General features: G+C 39.7%; 1 long non-coding RNA gene across 7 annotated transcripts in view; it reads right to left on the minus strand.

The window, feature by feature from the left end:
* LOC149859990 (uncharacterized) overlaps positions 1-22,018 on the minus strand; it is a 96,429-nt gene that overhangs the window by 64,706 nt on the left and 9,705 nt on the right. For all 7 annotated transcript variants that reach the window (XR_016443619.1, XR_016443622.1, XR_016443618.1 and 4 more), the window contains one exon: positions 19,293-19,348. This is a non-coding gene — a long non-coding RNA (uncharacterized LOC149859990). The remainder of the gene's footprint in view (positions 1-19,292; positions 19,349-22,018) is intronic.

Genomic DNA, 22,018 nt, shown 5'->3' on the forward strand with positions numbered 1-22,018 from the left:
TATGAGTAACTACATAACGCTTGGCCACACTTAAATTCCTACTATATGCTTGGGCCTATCTTCCTATGAAATCCACATCATAGTATTTCAGTGACCTTCCTTCTTCATTATTTAACACTCACCCAACTTTTTATATCAAACTTTATCAATGATAATTTAATACTGTGCTTGCAGGGCACTGATAATTATTTTAATGAAGTTAGGTCAAGAACTAATCCCTGTAGGAAGTCAGCACTAAGGGTCTAGGGCAGCGGTTTTCAATCTGTAGTACACAAATCCTTGAGGGTCCACAGACTATGTCTAAGGGGTCCATGAAAGATGACTGATCAATCAAAACTATGTGAATACCCACACTTACAATTGAAAGGGGTCTGCACCTCCATTCAAAAATTTTTAGGGGTCCACAAATGAAAAAAAAAGGTTGAAAATCATTAGTCTAGAGAGCACCTTGGACAGCTTTTTTTCAACTCCTGTTTTTTCAACTCTAATTTAGACTTGCTGATTTAAAATTATTAACGTTAATAACCAAAGTTTAAAAACATCCTGACTTTGTTGTAATAAAAACTGTTATTGCTGATATAGAATTTATCATCTGGCTTTTTACTCAAACGTACATACTTATTGAAAATGCTTGCATTTTATTAATTATTATTTATAACAGTTTATATTTTTCCCAATATATTTTATAAACTCATCCTAATTCTTCTCAACTCTGCTAAGGTCCATTTCTACTTCTGTTATTATGACTTTTTTCCAATTTCTAGCTTCTTCTGTGTATTCATAGACATCAAGTTCCATTTTTTTCCCTTTGTTAGATACAAGGTGCATGTACATAAGATGCTTAATGTGCACTAGCCTAAGATTACTGTGCAGTTGCACTAGTGTGCCAGGCAAAAAAACTTGCTGATATGCTACTGTGCAGTAGTATTAGGCTACTGCGCAGTAAGCATCTCTAAAAAACCATGCTCCAGTGCTTCTGCACAGTAACCATACTTACTGCACATTTAGTTAGTATTTCATTAAGCAAGTACTAAATTAAATATGCAGTAACTACTGCGCATTAATGAACATGTCGACATGCCCACAGTGTTCTTATTTTTATCTGCTTTCATCTCCCCACTAAGCCAAGTTGGGACTATTATTTACTAGTGTGGCTGTCTTAGTTGGGGCATTTGATAAAGGGATATTAAATCATTTCAAATGATTATTTACATTTTTCTGTTTAAATTTTTCACAAATAGACAGTTAAATCAGGCAGAAGATATTAACTAAACTGGCAACCATAATCATGTGGGTGGAGGTGAGGACATCTGCTCTTCATATCATGAGTTTGCCAACATACTATATGCAAATCCAGCATTCTGGTCTAAAAACCCCTCAAGAATATACCATGTGGAGTTCCAACAAGTTGGAACCTCTTGCTTGGTTTGAGAAATTTTTGGCAAGTTCTTTTCCTTCTGCAGCTAGTTCATAATTTTTTCTATTTTTTACTATGTGGATAAAGTGTGCCCAAATTTCACGTGCCACTCTAACATATGTTCTACAAAGACATGTAGAAAGCATAACCACACTTTCTTACTGCATGAGTTCAGTTTGCACCATTTTTGCTGTGAAATATGGGATGATGCTGTGATTCCTATAGCAGAATAACTGCAATGTATCTGTTTTAAAAAAAAAGGTTGGTATGTAGCTGCTCATGTTTCCTGTTTACTTGTCTTAGAATAGTTGGGTGTAATAGAGACAACAGGCTGGAATATCGCTTAACATGCTGTAACTGACTGAAACTACTGCTTCACCACCAGTCTTCATATCAGGGCTTACACCCATATTAAGTTTTCTCCACTTTACATATTGCTCTTATTCACATTTATAGCTACAAAAAGAATTTGGGAGAGAAGTCAACTGCAGCCCTGACTTCGTGAGTTGTTTGGAAACCACATTATATCACATCACTCTCATCTGCAACATTTTACTCTGCCCAGCTAAATTTCAGTGATTCATGGCTTACATGTTTTCCATGCCCTCTACCGATCTAGTGTCACTGGTAGACCCTGGTGTTTATATAATATATATATATATATATATATATATCTCAATTTCACCCTAAAGTGCTACTATGTGAAGGGAGAGTGACAAGTAGGGAAACAGCTGAGCGGTCTGCTCTTTCTCCTTTCTCTTTGCTAGCATCTTCATGTGCATAGAGATAATAAAAAGAACTTCCTATGCTGTGATTTTTAACTTTAATTTTACTAAGTGTAACACCTAGAGGGTATTAAACACTAATAAAACTGTGTACATTGATGTGATATTTTTAATTTGGAAGAATCAACCAAAAAAAGTAGCAAGGGTTGTGTTGGCAGCACCAGTAAATGATGGAGAGTGAGACTTGGAATTGAGGAAGCTTATTAGAGGTGAAGCTGTTATTGGATGCTCAGGTAGAGGCTGTGGCCAATAAGGCACTTTTCCAGCTGCATCTGGCAAGGTGAGACCACTTTTCTTTCAGAAGCAGACCTTTCTACTATTATCCATGTCTTTGTCATGTCAAATCACTTTGGCTCTACTCCCCACTTGGCCCAGCTGTAACCACTACAACAAGCAGCATAAATGAAGAATGCTCCTTCTATCTAAATCATGTACAGACCAAGGTCCAATCCACACAAACACCAGTTTGACTGAATTACTGGACCCCTCCATAATAAGATTAAACCACCCTATCTCTACTCTTTACTTAATTACATATATGAATAAAGTCTCTTTTTGGACCATATCACTCTCTCTGGTCCCCATCATTGATCTATAGGGGGACTAGAAATAGTGGGGACTTGTACGTAGATTTATGTACAAGTTGCATGTACATTGCTTGATATTATAGTGTTGGCTGTTCTCATTCATGTGAAAGAGAACTAACCACTATGAAATAATGTGAGATACCACATCATAAGAATAGTAAGAAACATGTTTGTGCCTTAATAAAACAAATTCCTGTGCATACATTTATTAGCATTCCCAATTCTACTCAGGATGAAGCCAGAAAGCTGGAGGAATAGTAATCATTTTAATTTCCCAGCCTTTGCACTCTCAGTTATTTTGAAATTGCGATTAAACTTCAGAAGAAAGTTCAACTTTGTCTTTTTCAGGCACTTCTTCTCCTCTCCTTTGCAAATATTTCACTGGGTTGTGATTGGTACTGGATGAAACTTCAAGTCTGCTTATGAAAACTTCATGGAAAAACTGAAAGAAAGTTTAGGTGCATGATGGTTGGTGGTAGAAAATAAGGTTGCTGGGGACGATCATAAATTAGAATGAGCACCAGAACGTGTTGCAACTGGAAACAAATATGTAAAGAATCTTCCCTCTACCCCCTGACTTGGTGCAATGATAGGCTCACTCTCTTGCTGTCCATTGTTCCCACCATCGTTAAACGTTCAGTCAAATATTCACCACACTTGGTCTAAGTTTATGTGGTTCACTTTAAGCTGTGTGAACGTAGAGTGGGAATGGCATGCATAAGTATTTGCTGGTTTCAGGATCTGCATGGGGAAAATGGGGTAAGTAACTTAGGGGTTGAGCAGGCAAGATTAAAGGGGCTGGTGAAGAGTTTGGCAGGTCAAAGGGGGAGCTGGCAGGCCAGGGGATGGGGAGGCTGGTGGATTTCCCCAGGGCTGGGGAATCAGGAGGCTAAAAATAGTCTGGTCAAGGGCAGGAGTAGGAAAAGCACAGTCCTGGGGCTGAGACAAGTGGCTCGGTTTCCCCAGCCCTGGGGCTGCTTCAAATTCATGCAGACATTATATAAATTGAAACAATCTAAATATACTATATAAAGAGTTGAAATTGATGTTTTCTTCAGGTATACTTTTATTGTAACAAGATTTTTTTTTCTTTTTCAAATAAAAATTGTGAAACTTAGAACACAGCACTGTTGAACATGTCCTGGGATCATTGTAATAGACTGTACAATTATTACCTGAACTGAGGCTGATTTTCTTTTTTTTAAGCAACAGTACATGTAATTTCATCTATTCATCTGAAATGCAAAATGTGTCCAGGATCTATTTCCAATATGAAATTGATTTTAAATTTACTAGAATACTGTATGGAATCTTACTGAAACTCTTCATATAATTTCTACAGTATTTTTAAGATTTTCACAAGCATAAAGCTCAATAAAGCTTTTAAATGGTTACTTGGATCACATTAGGTAAAATGGTTTGTAAAAATATTTTATGCTGTATTATGAAGATTAAGGTACATAACTAGGCACCTATTAGTGTTGATTTTTTTTCTACAAATGGGATTGGTTTCCTTATTTGTCTAGATGTTTGTCTTCATACATCACAACAGGAGTGTGTCACCATCTGCAGACCAATAAAAACCATGCCTGATTTTTCTCTGACTTACTTTAACTGTGCACCAACAAAGCTACTGACTTAAAACGAATGAAGACCAGGTCTCGTATTAGGACTTGGACAGTGCAATGCCTAATTTTTAAATGCCTTTCTCCAGAATAGAATCCAAAACCAAGAGTTGATCAATTAGACTCCTTATTATAAGTTATATAAAGAGTTAGGCACCTCAGAGGATTAATAAAAAAAAGCCTGCATGCATAGTGGGTTCATCTACATGTGCAATTAATGCCCTTTAGATTTACTGCACAGTAATTTACTGTGTAGTAAACCAGTCCTGGGGAGGCATCTACACATGCATCCTGTTAGGAACAGATTTGCTTCTTATAGGATTAAGTAAATCCAGCTCTGCTTCTGCCCTGCTTTGACCTCCTGCAGCAGTCAGGGGGAGCTTCAGGCTCTGGATGCAGCTATCACGGGTCTCTGGGGTGGGGTGGGGTGGGGTGGGGGACAGGATCAGGATGGCAAGGGTCTTTGGGGGCAGGCAGGCTCAGACTGGTCAGGGATGCTGTCCCAGGAGCCTGTGGTAAGTGCACCATAGACACTCCCCATCCTGCCCCCAGCAGTAGCAGACAGGGCACCATGTCTGCAAGGTGCTCGTGGACCACCTCCCCCCATGTCCCTGTAATAGGAGGCCTCCTCTGGGCCGATTTACCTCTGGCCTGCCCATCTATTTCTGGGCTAACCACCTGCCTTCTCACCCACCACACCTTGATGATAATTAAGTCTTGCCCCGATGCCATGGGGTGCTATCTGTGGCTCCGTACCTCCCCTACACTGCAGCCCATGCCTCACAGATGGCATCCTCCATTGTCAACTACACCAGCCCCATTTTGGGCCCCAGAATCCTACTGTTTGAACCCCACCTGGATCCCTCCATTTAGACAGCCTATTCCGTGTTCATTCTAGGCTGCATAGCTCCCTGAGCTGCTTCCCCCTTACGGGTGTGGTCCCCCCGGGACCTTTGGCTACACTGGCCCTGTCCCCACCTCCAGGCCAGTCAGAACCCCTGGCCCTCAGCTCTGGGCATCTCTCATGGTAGGCTCCAGCCCTTCGACCCTTCTGATCCTGGCCTCAGCATTGACCAGTCAGGGGATTTCAAGACAGGTTTCTGAGTCTATGGCCCCATTCTCTCGCTGGGGTCCACCTTCCAGACCCTGCAAGGGGGTAACCCACCCAGTTGTGGGATCTGGGGTTAAGGTGCCCCAACCCACCTTTTACTGGGGTGGTAACTGGCCTGTCATTTCCTGGGGCCCCCCACCACTGAAAGCCCCGCCAGGCCACCCATTCCCAGCAGGGTGCAATTTTAGGTCATGCCCAGGACCAGGAGCCTCTTGAGCATTCCCGACACTCCTCCCTTACCTCGGGAGTGTTCCATGAAGCCTCACACCCAGGTGATGTTGCTACGCTTCCAGCCAGCAGCAAAATGCTCTGCTTATATGGGCGGCCAGAGCTCTAAAATGGCCACTGCAATGGCCACTTGCTGGCTGCTTGGCCCCAGGTCTTAAAGTGGCAGGCACAAACAGTGCCCTACCACAGTCCCTCAGTAGGGTGTCTGGGCAGCTGCCCACAGACCTCAGGCCCACAGTGCACCCCAAAGACCACAAGCACTCTGAACAGTTTCCAATCAACAGTCTTTATTTCCCTCCATTACAATAAGCTCCCTCCCACCAGCACACTTCCCAACAACACACTCCTTCCTGCCCTCCCTCCCAAACAACAGCCCCACACAAGCCCCAACACCCACTACCACTAAAACACCCTCTTCCCCCTGCAACTATTTACAAGACAAGAAACAGCCAGCAAGTAGCACTAAGCACAGGTGCTTGTCTGACCTTCCCCACTTCAAGAAGTTTAGTTGCCTGAATTTGACCTGCTGCCCTTAGCTCATATTTTAGAGTATAGAACTTATGGAGTCTGGAGCTAATTAATGGCATATTTGCCAAAAAGATTGGCTGCTGACTGCCTTAATAGATGGGAGATCTCAGTTACAAGCCGTCCTCAACTTGAGGGGTTTGAAACTACTGCATCAAGCTTTGGTCAGGCTGTCTGGAGACACTCTCTATGCCTTTTGTTGAAACTGGACTACTGTACAAAAAAGACTGAAAGATTCATTTGGGCAGAAGAGTAGCAAATAGGAAGCATAACTACATAGCCTATTAGCTGCACCAAGGGGAACTAGGGTTCTGGTTCCTGCTCTCTGTTCATTGCACATTAACAGTAATTGGGAGGAAAAAATTATACTGAGACCAGGACTGGAGCCCAGGAGCCCCCTTTGACAGCTAACCAATAGCATACAGTTCTTCTTTTGGTTACATTCCTTCTGGTCCCCAAAGAACCTGGCATTCTTTGGGGCTGAGTGTTTTGGTTTAAATAGGAAGAATGAAGGATGCTCTAGCCTCTACTCTGCTGGTCAGGAAGGTCCTGGAAGATAGGAAATTTGAGTTTTAATTTAATCAGACTGAAGTGTCTCCAACTTCTTTGACAATGCTCCAGATGCTGGGTTATTGACTTCTGTGTTAGATTGTACTCTTGTGTTTTGTGCTAAACTAAATCCTATTAGTGTTTAATTAGGAGTTCTTTGAGCACACATCCCAGATCAGACCTCTTACAGAATCATGGAAAATTAGAGTTGGAAAGGACCTCAGGATCTAGTCCAATCCCCTACTTAAAGTAGGACCATCCTCCACTAGATCATTCTAGCCAGAACTTTGTCTAATTGGGCCTTAAAAACCTCCAAGGATAGAGATTCCACCACCTCTCTAGGTAATCTGTTCCAGTATTTCACCACTCTCTTTGTGAGAAAGTTTTTCCTAATATCCAACTTAAATCTCCCTTGCTGTAACTTGAGACCATCACTTTTTGTTATGTCATCTGTTACCACTGAGAACAGACTAGCTGCATCCTCTTTGGAACCACCCTTCAGGTAGTTGAAGGCTGCTATCAAATCCTCTCGCCACCCCTCCTCTTCTGCAGACTAAATAAACTAGTTCCTTCAGTCTCTCCTCAGAACTCAAGTGCCCAGCCCCTGTACCATTTTTGTTGCTCTCCTCTTGACTCTCTCCAACTTGTCCACATCCTTTCTACACTGGGAGGCCCAAAACTGGACACAGTACTCCAGATGTGGCCTCACCAGAGCAGAATAGAGTGGAATTATTACTTCCCTTGATGTGATCTGCTGGCAACGTTTCTGCTAATACAGCCCGGTATGCTGTTAGTCTTTCTGGCAACAAGGGCATGCAGCTGACTCATATCCAGCTTACTGTCCACTGTAACCCCCAGGTCCTTTTTTGCAGAGCTGCTGCTTAGCCAGGAAGTCCCCAGGCTGTAGCAGTGCATGGGATTCTTCTGTCCTAAATGCAGGACTTTGTATTTGTCCTTGTTGAATCTCATGAGATTCCTTTTGGCCCAATTCTCCAATTTGTCTAGGTCACTCTGAATCCCAGCCCTACCCTCCAGTGTATCTACTACTCCTCCCAGCTAGGTGTCACCTGCAAACTTGCTGAGGGTGCACTCTATGCCATTCTCCAGGTTGTTGATGAAGATATTGAACAAAACCAGTCCCAGGATCAACCCTGGAGGCACTCCACTTGATACTGGCTGCCAGCTAGACATTGAGACATTGATTAGTACCCACTGAGACTGACAATCTAGCCAGCTTCCTATCCACCTTACAGTCCATTCATTCAACCCATACTTCCTCAGCTTGCTTGCAGGAATGCTGTGGGAGATGGTATCAAAAGCCTTGCTAAAGTCAAGATATATTATGTCGACTGCTTTCCCCAGATCCACAGAGCCAGTTATCTCTTCATAGAAGGCAGTCAGGTTGGTCTTGATGAATGCATGTTGACTCTTCCTAATCACTTTCTTCTCCTTCAAGTGCTTAGAAATGGATTCTTTGAAGACCTGTTCCATGATTTTCCCAGGGACTGAAATAAGGCTGATTCTTGTGTAGTACCCTGCATCCTCCTTTTACCCTTTCTTAAAGATGGGCACTATGTTTTCCCTTTTTCAGTCATCCAGGACCTATTCTGATCACCATGAGTTTTCAAAGATAATGGCCAGATCACATCATCCAACTCCCTCAGCATCCTCAGATGCATTGCATCCAGCCCCATGTACTTGTACATATCCAGCTTCTCTACATAGACTCTAACCTGTTCTTTCACCACTGCTGGCTGCTCACCTTCTCCCCAAACTGTGCTGCTGGTTGCTGTAATCTGGAAGCTGACCTTGCCTTGGAAGTCTGAGGTAAAAACAGGCATTGAGTACTTCAGCCTTTTCCTCATCATCATGTCACTAGGTTGTCTCCCTAATTCAGTAAGGGACCCACACTTTACCTAGCCTTCCTCTTGTTGCTAACATATTTGTTGAAACTCTTGTTACCCTTCATGTCCCTTACTAGCTGTAACACCAATTGTGCTTTGGCCTTCCTGTCTTCATCCCTACATGTACTTGTATATTCTTCCCTACATCAACATATATTCTTATATTCCTCCCAAGTTGTTTGCCCAAGCTTCCACTTCCTGTAAGCTTCCTTTTTGTGTTTAAGCTCACCAAAGAGTTATCTGCTAAGCCACACTGGTCACTTGTACTATTCTTCCTGCACATCAGGATTGTTTGTTCCTGTGCCCTCAGTAAGGTTTCTTTAAAATGAGTCCGGGAATGCTGGTTGTCTTTCACCCTCAGACTGGCCTCTCAGGGGATACTGCCCATTAGCTCCCTGACAGAGTCAAAGTCTGCTTTTTCTGAAATCCAGGGGCCATACTCTAGTGCTTTCCTTTCTTCCTTTTCTCAGAATCCTGAACTTAATCATCTCATGGTCACTGCTGCCCAACTTGCTATCCACTTCTACATCCCTAACCAATTCTTCCCCGTTGTGATTAGTAAGTCAAGAAGAACATGGCCCCTAATTGGTCTCTCCAACATTTGCACCAGGAAGTTGCCTCCAATGCTCTCCAAAAACTTCCTGGACTGCCTGTGCACTGCTGTATTACCCTCCCAGCTGATGTCAGGGTAACTGAAGTGCCCCGCAAGAATCAGGGCCTGTGCTCTGGAAACTTCCACTAGTTGTCTGAAGAAAGCCTCATTTACCTCATCCTTCTGGTCTGGTGGTCTATAGCAGGCACCCATCACAACGTCACCCTTGTTGCTCTCCCCTCTAACCTTAACCCAGTGACTTTCAACAGGCCTATCTCCAGTTTCATACTGGAGCTCTGAGCAATCATACAGATCTTTTACATACAGTGCAACTCCTCCTTCTCCTCTCCCCTGCCTGTCCTTCCTGAACAGTTTGTACCCATCCATGATAGTACTCCAGTCATGCGAACTATCCTCCATAAGTCTGTGTTTATCCTCCATACGTCTCTGTTGTTACAATCGCATCATAGTTCCTTGACTATGCAAGGATTTTCAGTTCTTCCTGATTGTTTCCCAGGCTCTATGCACTTGTATACAGGCACCTGAGCTGACTAGTCAATTGCCTTATTTTCTCATAAACAGCTTCCTGCTTCTGCTTTCTCCAGGTCCCCTGCTTCCCCACTTCCCTCAGGGCTTTGTTTCTCATCCCCCAGTGAACCTAGTTTAAAGCCCTCCGAACTAGGTTAGCAAGCTTGTCTGCAAAGCTGCTCTTTCCTCTCTTTGTCAGGTGGATGTCTCTTGCTAGCAATCCTTCTTCTTAGAATGACATCCCATGGTTGAAGAAGCCAAATCCTTGCTGGTGACAACACCTGCACAGCCATGCATTGATTTGCAGGATGTGTCTGCTCTTACCAGGGCCCTTCCCCTTGACTGGAAGGATTGAGGAGAACACAACCAGTGCCCTCATCCCCTTCACCCTTGCACCCAGAGCCCTGTAGTCACTCTTGATTTGCTCACTTCTGTCATTACCTTTAGTGCCCACATGAATGAGCAGCATGGGGTACTAATCAGAGGGTTGGACAAGTCTCACTAATCCTTCCATGACATCTCCAATCTGGGTTCCAGACAGCCTCTGTTAACATAAGTCAGTTTCAGTGCAGAATTGTGGCCTCAGTGCCAACTTCAGAATAGTCTTAAGATGAGCTCAACATCTTTAAATCCCACATAGGAGGAAGAGGTGCAGAATACCTTGTCTTATCAGGTCTTAAATAAAGATCTCAAGAAAGTTAATTGTACGCTGTCATATTGCACTTAGTATATTGTTAATCTGTCTTCTTGTAGGCTAAACATTTAAGTTTGTGTGCAGAAGATCCTCAAGAAAAAATCCCCTGTCATATATTCTAAAATTTCACCTTCATTTTTGACACAATTATTTCCCCATTTTATAACCACACAAGATTACCTGGTCTCTTTGGTGGGCACTTAAGACAGGCTTAACCATTTCTCAGTGGACATAGATGGAACACTACTGTGTATTAAAATGTGTTGCAAGATTTTTTCCTAAAAATTACTTGTCAGTGTTATTTGGAGATGTAATGCACTTTCCATCACAGAAAGCATTTTTCCTGTCATTTTTCTTGTTTTCTTGTATTTGCATGTGGGGTCACAATTTGCAAAATAGGAAAGTCCCCTCAACTGCATAGCTTGGAATGCTGCAAAACAGTGTTCAGATGCAATTAGTGGCATGGCACATTAAGATATTAAATAATTAGAAAGACTATCTAGGTCTATTTGTGTGTATTTACACATCACAGACCTAACCATCATTTTCCCTTTCCTTTTTAGAAAACTGTACTAGAAAATTAGTATTATGAAGTATTATTAATGGGTTTATTTGCTAACCAAAAATGTGCTCCACAACTGAGACCTGAAAAGTCAGTTAGGCCTCTTCTGCCTGCCTGTAGCTTGCTTCCATAGCACATTTCCTGGATGGAGCTAGATTCTTGTGGCAGTGGCAAGTATTACATAATACTCCCAAGAGGACATGAGAATGACTTTGAAAGTTTTATTAGGTTTTTATTAGACTGTGATACCCATTTGCAGTAGCCAGCTTGTCCAGTTGCTCACAAATTATGATAATTTGAAATACTGTACCAAATGCTATGGGTTGCCCTTAAATTCCCTTGAGTATACAACTCTGAATTAGAAGCTGTTAACTCCTTTGAACTGGGCAGGGCAGATTTTTCCACTGTGATGGAAGGCCATTTTGCCTGTACTAGGTCCACGTTGCCATGAAACAAAAAAGATGAGCATGTGACATGATGTATTTACAAGGTGCTTAACAAGAACATGATTGGGAAAAAGTTGAAATCCATGAAATCAATGCCATAACCTTATATTGTTTGTTCTTGGTGACTACTGGAGCACAAGAAGATCAATGCTATGACAACATTATTCACTTTAAATATCAATGGCCTGGAAGTAGTAAAGGAAGTGATATCTTCTACCAATGATACAAAAAGGGAGGAGGTGAGGGAGGAAGAAATACAAACAAGAACAGTGACAGGATTCAAAATGATTTGAATGAGCTCGTGAATAGATAAAGTGAGCATGTAGTTCAATATAAGAAATCATAAAGTAAAGCTATTAGGAACCAAGACTCATTACCATTTTCTCATTCATTTTACATAACAAAATGCTGCACATTTTACCAGTAAATTATAATGACCAGGAGGTTTAATGCTGCTACCTGTTTATAAGGAAAAAATATTGGCAAAATAGAACAGATATATTAACGGCAGTGTAAATGAATGGGGAACATTCAAGGTAAGTCAGATACAGTAAACGAGAGAACATGGACACACTGGTGCCTGAGCAGAAAAATCTAAAAGGAGGAGGTAAGAACTGCAACAATTCAGCCCACCAAGGATAACTGTATCTTTAGTCCAGTTTGTGCTAAGAAAAAATAAGTTCTTGTTTTGCCTTGTTAGCTTTCTGGGGCAGAGACTATATTTCTTTTTATATTTCACTCCAGTGCATCTCACTGAGACCCTGATCCCCAGTTGTTATTAATATTTCACACCTATATTATGATAGCTCCCAGAGTTTTCAGCAAGTTATTGAGCTAGGCATTGTATAACCATACAGTCAATGACAGATACTGCAAAAAACTTGCGCTCTAAAAATGATGATTGGTGTCTGGCTGCTACTGCAATATAATAAAAAATAATAATTGTTTTTTAAAAAAATATTTAGAATGTTTCAGAACCATCAAATAGTACCAATAGTCACCAGTGCAATTGTATGAATTTATTAACCTATTATTATTATCCACATCCTTCCTTTCTTACCAGCTGGTATGCCTATTTGTTGAGCTTTGTCTTAAATTGTAAATTGCTAAGGCTGGGTACATATCATAGTGTTTGAGACCAAAAGCGACCATTAGATCAACAAGTGTGACATCCTATATCACAGACGATTACATGTCAACCTCCTACCCACTAAGACCAGTGAGCTGCATTTGACTGAAATCTCTCTTCCTGACAAGTATCTACTTCTGATCTAAAGGCCGTGAACTGGAGAACCTGCCACTTTCTCTGGTATTCTATGTGAGTGTTTTATCACCCTCACTATTACAATATGATGTCTATTTTTTTAATTTTAATTTGTCTTGACTTCTGATTCCAGCAATTTATTCCTGATATGTTTTTCTCAGCTTTTTTAAAGAACTGTTTTGTACCATCATTTTCTGTTTATGAAACTACTTATACATAAGTTGATTCTCAATCTTATTTTTGAACAAACCTACACATTGGTCTCTCCAATTTTCTCACTGCAAGACATTTTCTCCAGCCCTCACATTTGTTTTTTTATTTTTCCCTACCTCCCAGTTTCTCAACATCCTTTTGAAAACATGGACACAAGACTGTTATGAAATATCCCAGTATCAGTCTCACCACTGCCATCTAGAGAAAGAAAAAAATCACCATCCTACTCTTATTCACAACTCCCCTGTTTATAGTCCAAAAATAGCATAAGCCCTTTTGGCCACTTCATGATATGAAATTCTCACATTCATTTGCTTACCTGCTATGATCTCTTAAAGCATTTTCAGAGTCACTGTTTTTTTGGACAGTCCTACTTCTGTAGCTATGGCCTATATTCTTGCTCTTATTACGCAAGTCAGCATTAGGCTATATTAAAAACTCATTTTGTCAGAATGGGCTCAAGTTAACAAACAATCTACACTATCTGCAATTTTCTCTACAAGTTACATTGTGTTGAAGCACAATGGTTCCCTGAGCCTGGTGGGGTTCTAAGTACACTGTATAATAATATACCTAGATAACAGTGACGCGAATGCAAAACAAAAGCAAATGAAGTAGATGTGTCACTGTTTAGTCTCCAAGACATTTGTTCCAGACGGACACATGTCACAAGCCTTGTAATTGTATTGATAGGCTGGAAAGGACATGGAACTTTCATCTGAACAGACATCCTCTCCACATAATTGAAGAAAAGCTAGACACCATTTCCTTCTTGCACAACTACTTCATCTCCTTTCTATGAAATGCTTACATTTCCTTTTTGCAAAACGGGGGTTCTCTGTACCAGTCCCTCCCTTTCAAACTTTAAGGGATAAGGCCATAAACTAAGGGTGCATACATATATTCACTGCACCCAGTCTACAATCATGTGGCTTACTCACAGACTTGGAATGGCATCTACAGGCATTCACATGTGCCAGGAGCTGAATGTGCCAGGGGAGCCCAACCTAAGTAACTCAGGGTGAGGGGAAGGGGTGGGTGGCATTGGAAAGAGCTAGCAGGTCCACGGGGGGGAGGGACTGGTAGGTCCAAGGGGGCTGGCAGTTCTACAGGGGGAAGGGGATTAAAAATGGCCTGGTCAGGGTGGGATGGTAGGAAGAGCACAGTCCCAGGTCTGGGGAGGGTGGTTCAGTTTTCCCAGCCCTGGGACTGTGCTCTGAAGTGGTGCAGAAGTTCACTAGATCAGGTTAACCCATTTGTGATCAAAGTTACTTCACCTACTCAGATGAGCAAACTTAGATTGAGCCCACCATTTCTGGCCTGATTTAGATTCCCTAGATGTCTGCACATACCAGCATTTAGATCAACCTAACCCTTGTCAGGTTGACCTAAATGTAATGTCTGTACATACTCTTAAGAATACAATAAACTACAAAAATTCTGTACAGGGAGAAAGCACTCATTAATCTGAATGCCAGTAAACGTTTTAGGGCAGAACAGGAGTCCACACACCCTTTCTTTTCCTGCACATCTCGCAGACAAATTTATGGCTCTTAATGGCACAGTGATTTCAGGGCCACTATGTCATCCTTGTGCACCAAGCTTCTCAGTGTATGTGCAGAGCTGGACTATGTGGAAGCAAAGGCTCACATTCTTTTTTTATTGCTATGTCTGACAAGTCCAGGATTTCCCTCTTGTAATAGTGGGATTACTACTAGAGATGAGTGTAAATCCTTGTCAAGGCTTCTTTTCACGCTTGAATTCCGTTCCATGTTTTTGACTTTCTAGTTTTGGGGCCAACCTCTCTGCATGTTTCTTCGACTAGAAACTAAAGTTGCAGTGAACAGCTGTGACTAAACCTGAATGATGGCAAACCTCATCAGGGTTGATCCAAGCTGCATCTGCATTTTCCACTGGAAGACCCAAAACAATACCGCAGCATATTTTTTCACTGTGGCATGACTGTATTTCAGGTTATGCGGTTATGCACTATAACGAAAAAGCCCTTTTCTTGTGCTATTTTCAGCATTGCAAAAAATTCAGAGCTGGCAGTTTTTACAGTTTCAATCCAAGACCAAGCTTCAATAAGCTCACACAGCTCTAATGATTGTTAGTGAAAATGTAATGGGCCATTTGAAATACAAATGAACGTTGGTGGGTAAAGGGATTTTTTTTAGTGGAATCAATTTACACTAGCTATTTAAAAAAATATTAAAATAAATGTAATGCCATTAAATGTAAGCGCAAAACCCATCGAGAGCATTAGTGACCAAATCTGCCAAAAAGTAGCAATGCCAAGAGCACTAGGCCAGATTCTGCACTCACAATTACACTGGTGATAAGCCTGAATAGCTCTACTGATTATATTAGGATTGCTTTGGAATAATATTGGTGTAAATAGGAGGAAAATCTGAACAAATATTCCCTGTTATTTCTTTTTTCAATGCCCCTATTTGTTCCTCGTTACCCATTTGCCTTCTCTTCCACCATTAGGGGAAAAGCACAAACAAAACTCTGCCCTTACTTGTTCCCCTGGAAAAACATTTTAGTTAACTGTAGGGAAGATGTTAGAACAAACTAAACAAATCTTTGTAATTATCTTCATTCAAAGAATTCATGCAATTGCAAGAGAACATATTGCATTACTTCTGCATTTCAATAGTTTATCCCAGACTTACCATGACCAAACAGAGTTTTACTCAAGTAGAAATAAAAGTATGTGGTATTCAAGATATTCCACCAGCGGCAATATGATAAAGAAATAAAAAGTTAACAAACAAGGTCTATATGAACACAAGGCTAACTAGACATTGACAAGCAGCAAGAGTACAAAGGGAAACCCTCATGGATTGAAATCAGCCTTTTACAAGCAAAGTAGCTCTGAAGGTAAACTTCCAACACAACAGGGTCAGAATATCCTCTCTCCTCTTGTCCTGCAACTTTCTCTTGCTAGCCTATATTGACTGGGCTAGAAAGATCTGCACCTGTAGAAGGTAGGCTTTGACATAATGAAGGGTATTTGAAGGAACAAGCAAAGGAGACTGAGGGTGCTGCTCTGCTAAATTTTAAGAAATAAACCCAGAGAATCAAAGCATTCACATGGTATTAACAGTTAAATATGGGTCTGTTTTCAGTAAAGATACCTTACAGCCTGCTTAATTCCATGGCAACGTGCACAATTAATTAATTTTAACCTATTATTACCAATGTTACCAAGAAAAATAGTAAATAAATTTAAAGCATTTAAAATATAAGGCATTAAGGACTTTTTATATTAGCAGTATTCCTTGAGCTATAGAGATTTTTTAAAGGACCTCCCTCCCCGCTTTAACAGGTTTTTGGATGGTATTAAAAGATAGCATTTTTTGGAGGAAATGGGGGAAGAAGAAAAAAAGCTAGTATAAAGTTCTTAGAGAAGGATGCTTTTTCCTTGAAGACAACAGAAGACTAACACATACTGAAGGAGATGGGACAGAACTGTTAAGACAGAAAATGTAGCTTTTATCTCCAATACTGACATTTCTAATTTCACTGTTGCAGAAATATAGGCACACCATACAGTCTTTTGTGAGACCTGATAGCTTTGGTCAGGATTGGGCTACTTAGGGTAGAAGCTTTTAGGTTCTACCTTTCTAACCATACTGCAGTGGTGCCAAAAAGAGACAGTCGGCCTTCAGTGGTATCACTAGACCATTTTTTGTTTCGTTTAATTCAGTCCACCTACAGTCTGTCTGCCTTAAGTACCTTATTCAGAATAATTTTATGTAACAATTTGGAGACAAACTTTTGTTACCTTTGACAGTTTAAGAGTACAGGGTCGGCACAACGTCATTCAATATCGTTTGTGAAAGATTCCTTCATGTACCCTTGACTGTTGTGATGATCAGCATCAATGTGCTCATCTTAAGATCAAAAGTACATAGGATAATCCAACACATGCCATTAAGTCCTGAGCCACAAATTAGATTTATTTTTGGAATAAATATTCCAAATAATCACTGATGTCACACTGATTTCTATACTCAGATATTATGGTGATGAATGTCCTAGAAATATCTTAGATACGTGGATAACAAGCAGAGATGATAGCAATGTCAGCTGCAGTAGAGTCTCTGTTAACCTGGAAAGTTGTGGATCTCTGCACACCACTAAGAACCCAAAACTAAATTTATTCCACAGATGAGCAACTAGGTAGACATCTTCTAATAATTCCATGTTTGGAAGGGAAAACCTCCTATAACTGAACTCTCGTATAAGAGAGGCATTATCAACCCCACCTCTCCTGCGCTAATCAAATGGGACTGGCTGCCTGTGCGGTGTTATCCAAGATCAGAACATGGAGAGGTAATTTGGGCTACATGAATGTTTTTCATTATTTCAGAAGTGCCATCTCACAAAACATTTATTTTACCTATATTTTCTGGAAGGACTTGGACAGCTCTGTATAAGAGACATGAACAAAGAACAAATGATATCACTTTATTTCTTATTTTAGTACTTAAAAATCTTTTTTGATTTTATGGCACTATATTTTTGACATGGCTTCTTCTTTTTGGGAAACAGAAAATAGAACTATAGATGACCCTTCAAATAAGGCATATAAATGATATGAAGTATAGCATTATTTCATTTTCTATGTTTTATAAATGATTTTTCATGATGTTTTCAATAACAAATAATTGTTAGTAATTGATTTTCTTTTTAATTAAATTAAGATATACAACTTACTAGGGTACTACCATGTGCAATATAAGATCTTGCAATACAGTAGATTTACTTTAATAATAATGGTATTTTTAGTGTCGGTTCCCCAGAACATAATTTTTCAGCAATGAACAGTAGCTATAGCCTCTTAAGGTGTAGATTTTTCATTTCTCTAAAACATTGGTAGGATTTTTACTGCTGTACATCATCATAGTTTCAGTACACTTCAGAAAAGATATTGGGGCTAAGTACAGATATTCAAAAACCCAGAAGAGGAACCGATCTAAGTTTCATGGTTTTCTGTAAGCAACATAGATTAGATCAGTAGCGAACAGGATACACAATAGTCCTTTCGAGGGGGGGAGGCAGGGGGTGGCAAAACTAAGACCAGGTTCCACCATTTTTAAACCAGTCAGTGTGTGCCAAACTTCAGTTCTGTTGTTGGTATAGACCAGTTGTGTATGCCGAATTTCTGTTCTATTATGGGTACAGACTAGTTTCCAATCACTTATACTGGTAAAAGTGTAATGTCTCTACCTGGCCTGGATGCAGGGGGTTAAAATCTATAATGTTGCTGATCCTTTTCAACAAAGCAAAAGCCCAAGAGAACTAACAAAGTAGTTTTCAGGCTGTTTGTATGGGTTTTGTATTGCTGCCAGCTGCCAAAATGGAAAATGAAGAATATTGTCTCTGATACTCAGAATTTGGAAGACTAAAATAAAATAAACAAACAAAAAAAATCACTTATTTGTCTTCTGTAAGTTCTTACACACTCATTTTCCTGCTTTCTTATGACTTGAGGTAGTGACTTAACATAAGAAAAAAAGCAGTTTTCCAATTTCAAATTTTTCTCATGCTTATTTTTTAAAAAAATGCTTTCATCATGAAGAGAAACATGAAGAGAAGAACATACATCGAGAAGTGCAATTATACAGTCAATTTAATATTTTAGTACAGAATGATAACTTTATGCATGCCTTATGGTATGCCATCATTAGGCACTAGCTTCTTGCATGCTACAGTAAGGTTAAGGTGGGGTCATAAGAAAAATAAATGTGTTTAAATGGATTTAATCTAAATGAGATCCAAATAGAGCACCCAGGCCTGGAAGAAGAGGCAGGCTTGAACAGTAAAGGATTACTTAATTAAATGAAGGGCTTTTACAAAAACAACAGAATTCTATGGGTCACATCCTGGAATATGTATTGAAGCAATACTCAGAATTGACTGCAAGATTTGCTTGAGTAAAAGCTACAGTAACCTTCTGGCATGGGAAATAACTAAGCACCTGACATTCACTGAGTGTCTAACACTCCTCTGAAGCTCCTGTCTATCGCTTAATTTTCCTTAGTTTGGGAAAACTGCTATATTGGTTAGATTTAGGAACCAGACTCAGAACTTATTCCATTTAATGGGAAACGTCCCATGGACATTAATACAATTTGGAACAACTCTTTTTTACTATAAGATTGTTGATAGTATCCATAGAAGCATGCTCCAGTGTGAACCAAAGTTTATGTTTTCAGAGTGGAAAAAAAAAGAAGAGATCATATAATACCTTATAGACAAGAAAGTTCTTGTTTGCTGTGGCAACCTAGTGAATAATCCAGGTACCTAGTTAAAAAAAAAGAAAAGAGTTAAGCCAGGTGTTTAAATAGCTTAATATTTTGTGTATTGGTGGCACTGTACCTATTTTAACCTCGAGAAATGCTTTGTATGTCAAGCCCACAGCAATTCAGTCCAGACAGGTTGGTAATCTGTTCAAAGTAGTCCACATGAATCATGCATTAGTTCATTTAAAAGCACTTTGTAGACAAACATGCTCACTCTATCAGCAGGCAAGAGGATGCAAATACTTCACTCAGGAAATATGAGCCCTGACAGGACATCTGTGATGCATGTGATTGGTAAACTACTAGTTCCAAAAAGAGCAGGTAGTAATGAGGAAAAGGTTTACTGTATTTTGTCCTTTTCAGCAAAATGAAAATGTAACTTTGCTGTCCTGTTGGGGCAAACACTGTCAGCAGAAAACTAGCAGCATGGAGAAGTGTAATTTACTGAGTATTTTCAAAAATTTTTAACCAGAAACATCCAGATTTTGGCAGAGTGCTCAAAGTCTCCATTTAAAAGATATCTATTGCCTACGGTATTAATGCTAATATAACTTCCGGGCAAAAATTGTATTTGGAGCTAAAGACTGCAAAGGAGAGATGGTGCAAGGGACTTTGAAATACTTTCAATAGATACTGAAAACGGTATTGGCAAGCTTATGTAAGTAAGCTCCAGATGATGATAGCTTACTGTGAATGAAAACAAGCTAATGAGAGCACACCAAAGCAAAATGATATTTGGTAACTAGCATTAGCAGATAGACTATGTAGAATTAATTTCACTGAGAAAATTGAATAGTAATTTATTTACAGAGAAAATGTACAGTTTGCTAAAACATCATGAAAGATTCGCAAATGCAGTAGACATTTTCATCAATAATGTTGGGTCCAAATTAAGTTAATTTATGAGAGAAAACATTAAATTATAAAGATAATAAGCATGAGTGTTAAGAATGAAGTTATAATATAAGACATAATTAACACAGCATTTCTTTCAATCTTTCAATTAGGAAAAATAACTTAATGATAAACTGTATCATGATACTTTTAGTATTACAGTACACTGGTGGGACTGCATTATGGGTGTATTTGTCAGTATTAAGGCATGATGCTGACGTGCTTTGCTTTCCATGTCTCCCTCTCACATGTCTACACAAAGAGAAAATATTGTCAAATTAAACAATACAAGTGTGTGACCCCTAGGAAGCTCCATTTGTATAGTGGAAGCTCTCTTTGGGGGCTCTAGCAACCTTACTAATTAGTTGTCTGTATGGAAATCCTATTTTGTCCTTAACTATAAACTGAGCACTGGAGCTAGTAATTCAGTCAAGAGAGTATTATTAGTGTTCCCAGAAAGGTCATGTTTTTGAATTAAGTCCCACATGTTTACAAGGAAGATTTGTTTCAAGCAATTTTTAATATAGTAACATTTTATTTTTCCCATTTCACTTTTGCAGGAAGCTACAAAGATAAGTTTTGGATCAAGAATCCATTCCTGTTCTTGGATCTTCTGACATCCCTAAGGGCCCACATGAAAAAGAAAAATCCTTCTACTTGCCTTGTGACTATAATAACAGCTTTAAAGAATTACCTACCAAATATTAGGTGCAATTTAAAACTACTTTTAAAATCAGCAAGTGCAGTTTTAAAGTTTACCTGGTCAGTTAAGAGTCATGCAGGGAATATTACTTGAACATGTGTTCTATGTATTTCTCTGTGTGGGAGATGTTGCACTGGTGAAATAATACAGCCTTTGTTTTTTTGTTTTTATAAAAAAAGCAAATTCTATATCTGATATATAAGCTGTATGCCTCAATTCACACTCAACAGCAACTACAGTTAGATAATTTCAGTTTACTATAAAAAGAAGCACAACTGTGCCATCTAAGCATTTTGGAAGATTATTTATATTGCAAGACAACCTTAGGCTAAACTATTAAATGAGGATAATGGATATGAGCCACCTAAGGCATGTAGAGGACTCATTAATGAATTACTTGGTAAAACAAAGTCAGATGTTTCACTCAGGTAGAAACAGAATTTGAGTAATGTGCTTTTAGTGTAGAGGTAATACTGAGGAGGGGTCATGGCATATGAACAGACCTAGAAAATGCACGATAAAGTGTTACATACATTGCTTTGAAGTTGCTTCTAGGGCTGTTCAAGGACCTTCCAGACTACAGAGTACAATGTTTACTTAATACAATGCATGCTGCATATATTTAATTCTACATTGTAATGTTTTGGGTGTTTATTTTCTTAAAATTCCTAGAACCCTGATGTCCTTTGCTTTATATAAAAGGACATTTTAATAGATACAATTTGACTTATTTCATAACTGGATAACTTGTTATAGTCAGTTATTTCAGTGAAGCCTGTCCTGGTGATAGTCTCCACTTGGCATTGCATTAGTAATTATGCAGGCATTTGAGAAAGGACTCTATGATATGTATCCATACTAAGAGAAGAATCATTTTATTCCATTTTGATAGTAGTAATTGTATACTGTTAATTAGTTACCCAGTATTCCTAACTTAAATGCATTCCCTTCATTGTGTTTTTGCTACACTGTTTAGGAAAGACACAGGGAATAGAAACTTTCCCAGATTTCTCTGGAAAAGATATCCCAAGAGGCAGGGGAAGGCTGTAGAAGGAAGTAGTGCAGGAAAACTGA

The sequence above is a fragment of the Crocodylus siamensis genome, chromosome 7 (genome assembly GCF_052110815.1).
Source record: "Crocodylus siamensis isolate JL-2025a chromosome 7, ASM5211081v1, whole genome shotgun sequence".
NCBI classification, from domain to species: Eukaryota; Metazoa; Chordata; order Crocodylia; family Crocodylidae; genus Crocodylus; species Crocodylus siamensis.